General features: G+C 41.2%; 1 long non-coding RNA gene across 2 annotated transcripts; it reads left to right on the top strand.

The window, feature by feature from the left end:
• Positions 1-27: 27 nt before the first annotated feature.
• Positions 28-8498, top strand: LOC143695558 (uncharacterized). 2 transcript variants are annotated; one of them, XR_013184899.1, is made up of 4 exons: positions 28-715; positions 2939-3073; positions 6950-6986; positions 8120-8498. It is a non-coding gene; the product is annotated as an uncharacterized LOC143695558 (long non-coding RNA). The 2 variants fall into 2 exon arrangements; XR_013184898.1 differs by lacking the exon at positions 28-715 and having other exon boundaries at positions 2735-3073.
• Positions 8499-8635: the final 137 nt, after the last annotated feature.

Here is an 8635-nt window from a genome sequence, read left to right as displayed (position 1 = left end):
GCCCCGCCATGGCCCGTGAGGAGGGCGCGCCTCCCCTCAGCCTCAACCCCGCCAAAACGAGGGGGAGGGTCCTGTTGCTGTTTATTGAAAGCCTCAATTAAAATTAATCTGGGAGGGCAATAATAAGGAAGGAAATGAAGGGATGGATATAAAAGTAGATGTGTACGGCGGTGTCATTACTTGTCGGTGGCGATTAAGGGAGTCCTGCTGTCTGGAAATTGGCTTTGCCTCCCAGGAAACCTGAGGAAAGCGCTGCCCTAGTTAATGCTGCTGTAGCTCTTGGGAGAGGCTTGGAATGAGACAGATACAGGTTTTCTTTTGAAATATGCTCTTGAATAAATTAGTTTGCGTCCAGAAATGGCATCTGTTTTCCCTGGCTCAGATATTTTTTCTAGAAAAAGTGTTTAGGTATGCAGCTCACACGGAAAATGGGACTAATATCTAAGCAGCTTTGAAAATCGGTGCTGTGTTGTTTTGAGTTAGGGCAAAAATGCTGGTTTAATTCCAAAGTTTGACTACAGCAATGCTGTGGGGTCAGTAACCCCTGGAGAGGGAAAGGATGGGCCCTTAGATGTAGATGTTATGAAGTGGAAAACGAAGTGTTTGGAAGAGTTAAGTGGCCTGGTTTTCAGTGACACCATCTAACAACAAAGCTTCTCTTTTCTTTTCAATGAAGTAGCCGAAAACACTGGCTGCATCTCTGTGCTTCTTGGAGGTAGGTTTTGAGGAGGCAATTTGGTCTGCTTTTATGATGTTTTTGGAAACTGTGCCTAGAATTTCCCGACTGGAAAGTTCAGGTCACATATCCTCTGTGTTTTGCTCAGCCTGTGGCTGATGGATTGGAAGAAACCTGGGCTGGTTATTACAAATATACTTTAAGTATTAAACATATTCCTGTTCCTGTAGGCCCTCTGAAGTCAGAAGACCTTTCTCATTTGTGTAATTTTTCTTTCTAATTATCTTAATACTGCTCAGTAGCAGCACCGATGCAGATTTCAGATGCCTGGCAGGAAACACTCAAAAAATGTTACGGCCATGTCCCCATCCTTCCAAGGATAACACAAACCTGTTGTGTTTGGCTTCTGCTGTGCCATATTGTTCATTCTCCCACTCTTTGCTCAGTCACTCACTCACATCGTGTTTGGATTATGAAGGACAATGTGAAAAAAATCTTAATTTGCTTCTCAAATCAGGGAAAGCAATTATAAATCTTTTATTTTTAAATAGTGTTTTATGATTGGAAATTATGCATGCCTTCTGTACATTGCTTGGAAGGGTATAAATATAAAAGATTTGTTCAGCTGTTTCTTTTTTGTAATTATAAAATGCATTAAAGTACAAGTGTAGCTTTAAATCCACGTTGTTCTCAAACTGTTTCTCATTGCCACATGCACTGAAAATATGAAATTAATTCGTGGCAGCTTATTAATCAATGGTGTTTGTTCATGCAGGTCACTTGCTGATTTATCTCCAATTCACAGCTCATTAGAAGGTGTGTAACTCTTCAGAGATGTTGTTATTTAACAGGTGTGTTTTCCTAGTGCCATTAATGACCTCTGGATTTACTAACTCCTGACACAAGAGAGATTTGGGAGATTATTCACAGAAAATTGGAAGCCCTTTCCCATGGGCATTGGACACATTAGGTCATGGAATACCTGGTGATAAATTTACCAGTCTGTGTTTGGATTCTATTCCCAGGATGCCAATAAATTTCACAGAGTGCCCAGGCGCATTTTCAGGTGTTTACACACCCAGAAGTATCCCAGACTTTCTCATCTTCCCAGGAACAGGTGGTACCTCCTTAATTGGTGCAATTAGCACTTTCCATCAGTGTGTACCTGCTCTTCCTGGGCTTTTTCAGTACATGGAAACATTGGAACAAACTCTGATCCTTGTGGAACTCTGCCTGGGATGCCCTGGCAGCTCACTATTGACCTCTGCAGCAACAGTTCCTCTCTGCTAGAAGTTGCTGAGAGCTTGTTTTACGGGCAGAAATATTAGAAGAATAGATTTTGTGTCCTAAAGGAGCTCTGCAGAAACCTGAGCAGGTTAAGGGATTACAATCTTCACCTTTTGTATCAGCTTTTTTTCATCAGAAGGAGCTGGTGCTTTAAAAGGAGGTGTGCAGCATCATCTGGGGTGGAATTTAAAGGAGCTGATCTCAGAGACAGGCAAAGCAATTTTAGTTAATGATATGATAAAAAAAAAAAAATGGGCTTTTTGGTAAGAGTCTGTAGGATAGCAGAATGTCCTGAATATTCAAAGGCTTTATTGGTTTGTCTTCATTTTACCCAAAATGCTGCTTGAGCATGTAAGACTTCTGCAAAATTAGGAGGGTTTAGTTTAAACTGTTTGAAGGATTTGAAAGTCCTGCCAAGAGGCTCAAACAACCTTTAAAATCTGAATGTTTCCCGAGCTTTGAGTGCTCCATCTTTCAAAAACTGTCTCCTGCAACTCTCCAAACGCTGTGGCTTCAGTTTGTATGTTGAGCACGAGCAAACAGCTCCTGTATCTGAGACAGTGAAGAACGGAGCCCTGAAAACAGCCCTGAGGTGATGGCTGAGTTTCACTGCTGAACTCCGCTCCTCCAAGCTTTGTCAAGGAGACTCGGGAGGAATTCGAGGCAGATATTTTGGTGTTGCAATGACATCACCCCGTTCCCTGAGGTTTCCAGAAATCTTACAAGCCCTCTGTGTACAGCAGCCTGCTCGTTCCTGTGAAGTCACTCTAAACTGAGGGCAATTCCACCGCAGTGCTGTCATGTCATTGTTCCAAAGCTGCTCAATTAGATCCCGCAGTCTTGTTTTATTATTTTTATTTTATTTTTAGGCAAAGATAGAGCCTCGAATGCGAATCAGCCGGCGGAGCCACAAAGGGCAGCTGTAGTTTTTGCTCCCTGCACAGGAGGGTGCTCAGCCTCTGTCTTTATCTGCAGGAAGGAGCGCCTGCCGTGGTCATCAGGACCAAGGGGAGAAGCTGTTCCTGAACCGGGCTTTGCTTGCAGTGACACGGGAGGATCTGCTCCGTGCAGTGACTCAGAAATTATTCAGATGTTCAGGAATTTCGGGAGGTGTGCGGTAATTGCTGCTGTTAGACCATTACGGAGGTATTTAGGTCAGCAGATGTAATGATCGTGACGTGTGGATTCTCTAATGGGTGTCCTTAAAGGTGCCAGAATTTTCAATAGGATCTTTGAAGTTTCTCAAAATTAGGGGTTTTTCTCTTCTAATTTGCTCGTCTGAACGTGTGAATCCCCGCGTGAATCGTTCAGCTGAACAGTGAAGTCTCGTGTGTGTAAACATGAGGGGATTTACCAGGAAGGAGTAGATGGGTTTGCTAATTCATATTCCATTTGTAATACCTGCCAGTAGTTATATCCTTAATTATTCTGTATTTTCCTTGTTAAATCAAAGAACATCCAGACTTGGAAGGGACCCACTGGGGTCATCCAAGTCCCACTCCTGGCCCTGTGCAGGACAGCCCTGGCAATCCCACCATTATATTTATATATATATATATATATATGTGTGTGCGTGATATACAGCAACACATTTTATGTTCCAAACCCAAATTAATCTTCTAACATAACTCATCAAATGGAACTCGACTTTCTGTTTACCTTTTCAGGGATCAGAGAGGGGTCCTGGATGTTGTTGTCTGGTCAGGTTTTAGTCAAGTGAGTTTTGTGTCTGAAAGCAATTTCTCAGACCTGTGTGTTGTACAATATTCCAGCCCTCTGGGTGCACATCCAATTTAGTCACTGAGGAAAGACAGTTTTGGTTTTAAAAAGCAGATGTCTGGAAAAGGAAATATTTCCTTTCAGAACTTTTGGAATAAATACAGACCCAGAAATGGAGTAGGCAAAATCTTGTTTGCTGTGGTGAAGGGGATTCGTCCCCTCAACATCAGCACATAAATATTTGCTTCCTTTCAGTCAATATTTACCTCACAGGTCAATAAAACTTGTTTTGCACTTGACAGAGTTAATATTTACTTGCTGTTTTTAGCTTGGTGATGATATTTTAAATTCTCTTAAGGATATGGGGGGCTTTTCTACTTCTTTTCTAACAAAAGATTTTGTTTTACCAGGGGTGTGTTCGTTTATTAGGAGCTGTTATCCATGAATCAGACCATCTTTGTCATGTAATAAGATTATCCAGATTATGCCTAGAACACTTTACAAGTATGAAGAGGTTTTTTTTTTTTTTGCTTGAAGTTGACTGAATGTCTTACCAAATTTAAAAGGAATTGCTGATGTCTGTAAAGTTAGGCTGTAAAACTTAAGGCAGAGACACTAATTTAGAAGGCAAAGTGAAACTAAAATACTCCTTACTCTGAAAATGATTTTTGTTTTGGAAAGCAGTTACTAACTTAACCATTTTTTTTCAGCTAAGCCAAAGCACAGTGGCCAGGGAGGGAATGCAGAGATGGATTTTAGGGATGAGTTTTTGACAAGACCACGTTTGCAAAGGAACAAGTTCATTTCCACAGAAGAGCTTCCCCTGTGCATTCCACGTTTCCATCCCAGCCCTATCAATGGCTGTGTGCTATTTTCTGTGTTATTAGAGGTGTATTAGAAGCTGCTCCTTGGCTTTCCCCTGCCCCAGCCTTGTCTGCAGCCGTGGGGTGGGTGAGGGCCAGCCCAGCTCCTGTGCCTGCTGCAGGAGATAAGGGGGTGCTTGTTAACCCTGTGTGTTATCTCACTGCCTGTACCCTGCTCCTGCCTGCTGTGCTCAACCCCAGGCCTCAGCTGCTTGTTGACATCTCTGCCACCAAAAAAAGCCCCCAAACGTGTCCAGTTCTGTCCCTCAGAATGGTGATTTGGTGATGGGTACAGTTAGAGATGAGGCTGAGGTTATTTAATGGAAGCCTTGAGTTGAACTCAAATCTCTGAACTAAATCACAGCACACCCATATCCTTCAAGCTGTCAAACAAAACATCTGTTTATGATAATGATTATCTTAATTGAAGAGTTCTAGCTCATGCCATGCTTTTCTTCATTAATGGAAAGAATTAATGAAAGAATACTTACAAAAGTACTTAACTATTTGAGGAAGAGCTACTTCTGAATTGAAACAGTGCTGAAGGAATACTGGAATTCATCTTGGACTCCTAGATAAGCTTCCTCCAGGTGAACTTAACCAAGTTAACCATTTTTCAGCCTCCAATGCTGCAGTAAAAATGTGCTTCCTTAAATCTGGCTTGCTTGCAGACAGAGTCTGACACACTGGATTTAGTACAGCTGCAGAATTAACATTCAAAACTCCCATGCTGCACAGTTTCCCCACGTGTTACATAAAAATGCTGTGCAGTTCCTCTCTCCAAAGCTCCTCTCTCAGGGCTTTAGCTGCCTGTTTGCCTCCCCTTTGGTTACTGGTTTCATTTATACAAATCCAATTTTACACACTCACCCAAATTACTGTTCACTGTGAGATAAATGAATGGTATATATATATGTTAAATTTATAATTCTGCCTGATGCTGACTTAACATTCAGGGTGTGACAGCTTCAGAACATATTTTGAAGGTTTGTTGTGTTTCAGGTGAGGGGAGGAAATGTGGATTTCTTTGAACACCTGAGCTGTAGGGCTGGGATGGTTTGGATGTTGTTGAGTTTCAATATGCACAGCTTGGGATCCATCTCTATCTTGTTTAATCTTTCAAGGTAGAGAATGGCTTTGATTCCATCCCCAAATTTTAGGATTTTTCATCCAGAGACTGAATTTCATTCAGGAAGATTTTTGGGAAAGTAACTGATTTGATTTAGGGAGTAGATGGATTTTGAAGTAAGATTTAGGTAAATTCCATCAGGAATACCTCCTCCTCCTCCATGGCTTTTCATACCAAAAGTAGTTCTGTTATTTTTGTGTTCTAAAGAAATATTTCCTAACCTTTCTTTTACAAAGAGTCCTTTTTAGCAACCAACTAAATTCTTTTGACTTTTATCAGTTTTTCAGCCCAGATTTGGAAATCACTCCTTCCCTCTTTATCCTGATGGTCCTTTCCCTCCAGGAAAGGTGAACTTAACCAAGTTAACCATTTTTCAGCTTGGATTCCAGTGGAGTCAGCAGTGAAGGATGGGCTGGGAGCAGTGTGAAATTCTTGTTGCTGTTGTTGCATCTCCTGACAGGAGAGCAGAGCCACAGAGGAGGAAACAGCACCAACATTCTTCATAAAGCAGAGAAAAGAGGTGCAGGCAAATCCTTCAAATTGAACTCTAATGTAATTATTGGTTATGGCCCAGCTTCTCCCTTCCACCCAGAATCTGTCATTGGGTGGCTGGGCCAGCAGGTGCAAACATCATTGAATTCAGGGAAAGAAATAAGGAGGGAGGCTGGGGATTGCTTGCTAAAAAGAAGACATCTACTTTTACTAATTAGGAGGATTTATAGGATGCTGCACTTAAAAATAGATCATTATTGATAGTTCATCTTAATCACGAGAGTTACTTTATATTATATATTATATAATATATTAATAATATAATATATATTATATATTATATATTTATGAGGTTTCTTCCAGCAATAACCAGGAACAGCAGCCCCTCTGCCCTGGGCACTGTTGTTTGCAGCTGGAAACTTTCTGAAAGGCTGCACAGAAACAATGTTGTCAATTTAGAGAGGAGGTAGCAAAAAATGTGTGTTACATCTGTCTTTGAATTAGTTCCACAGAGGAAAGAAGGTGGAATTGTTTTTAATTATAAGAGCATAAAAAGTTATGGGACTGTAGGAAACTAAGATGGAAATTGCTTTTGATAGTCTCATCTAAAGGTATTTTAATAGAAGTCAGAGGTAGATATTAAACTAAAATATTTGTCAGTGGACACTGCTGAAGTGCAAGTTAAATATTTTTAAATTTCATTTATTTTAAATGCAGTAGTGCTGATAACACTGGCACTTAGGTCAATATCATTTCTCATTAAAGTTCTTTTCACACTCACAGCTTTATCAGTTACCAGCGAGCTCATCACAGCAGCCAGGTAGGAATTCCACATTTGCCTTTATCTAATTCATTTCTCCATCCTGCACTTCAATAATTGGAATCTGAAGTATATCAGGAAAACAGAGTTGTTTTCTTCTCTGTGGAGAGTTCAAGCAGAACTATTCCTCACAAAGAGCAACACACAGCCAGGCTGAATTACCATGGAGGATGTTGCAGCTGAGCTTGTAAATATTATTTTGATAGACTTACATTTCCTTCTGAAAAGAAAGAGCATTAAAGAATATTTTGAAAATATAGAAAGGGAATAATAGAAAATAAACCCCAAACCAGTCAGATAAATTTGGCTCACCAGCCTTTTTGCCATTTCATGTCTATCATTCTTTTTTGAGATGTAACAATTACATCAAGCTGAGGCCAGTTTAGTTTTCTGTGCCTGTAAAATGGAGTGGATTCACCAGGATCTGGCCCATTCTCTTCTGTCACCTCATATTTCTGTTACTGGGTCTGTACATTCTATTTTAACAGTTTGGAGAAAAAGAAATGGAAGTTTCTAAGTAAATATTTTTACATTCAGTTACTCCATAGAGCTTCTGTATTGTATATTCCTCCAAGTAATTCATCATGATAAAATGCAACGCTGAAATAAAAGAGTTAATTAAAATTCAGATTGGAAATTGAAATACCAAATGAATCTAATCTGAGAGTTATGATTTCAGGTTTTCTTATGCCCAGCAACAAATAAATGAATATCCAAGGAGTGGGACAGCCATGCCCTCAGCAGGAGCTGTGGGATAAGAGGATTCTTTAATACACAAATCTGCACTTGGCTTTTGGCAGGGCTGTTCTCAGGAGGGCTTTATAATGCCCCAGGAGAGTGGATTTTTGGATTTTTCTGGATGTGGGAGGAACCAGTAGGTCTAGAGGTGTGTGGCTGTATTTGCCATCCCTCAGCTGCCTCAGGAAGTGCAGAACTTTGCTCCTAGCACTTCCCTCTGGGTGCAGACTGATGTGTCCCATGGACAGCCCAGCTTAGTGGAAAAATTACTTCAGTTTGCTTCTGATTCAATTGCAAAATCATTCAGACTTTGTGTGTTTTCTCTGTGAGTAATCCAAATTTAGATTTCACTGTTGGTGCTACCTGGTTTTTTGGTGTGTTAGTGTTTAATGCAGCTGAAAGTTATTATGTAAAATGGCTAAATTGGAGTCTTTAAAGGAGCTGCCAACTTGCATTTGCCTGAGTTACTTCAGCAGTGGAGAGCAGAGGAAGAATTCCAGACACGTCATCCTGATTTCACAAGCCTGCAGAGATCTCCAGAGTGGACTTACCCATCTGTGTGAGTGGTAAATAATTCTGTGCTTTTGTTCCTCACAAGTGCCTGCCCCAGCCATGTCACCCGTGGCACCCACAGCTCTGGGTGTGGGCACTTGGCCATCCCTGGTGGCACAGAGAGTCCTCAGGGCTGGCAGAGAGGGGCCCTTGCAGCAGAATCCCCTGCACTGATTGATCCTGCAGGTGCAGCTCTTGCTCCCCGACCTTCCCCCAAAACACAACAATTGGCACCTGAGCATTCCTGCTTCTCTGCTCAGGGACCATACTGAGCTCATGTTTAAAGTGTTCCTCCCTAAACTGGACATTTTTCTGTGTTCACTCAGCCTGTAGTGACAAAAGACAGGAAGGAGAGGAAA

This window comes from Agelaius phoeniceus, chromosome 20 (genome assembly GCF_051311805.1).
Source record: "Agelaius phoeniceus isolate bAgePho1 chromosome 20, bAgePho1.hap1, whole genome shotgun sequence".
In the NCBI taxonomy this organism is placed as follows: domain Eukaryota; kingdom Metazoa; phylum Chordata; class Aves; order Passeriformes; family Icteridae; genus Agelaius; species Agelaius phoeniceus.
This window is presented reverse-complemented; position numbering and strand designations above follow the sequence as displayed.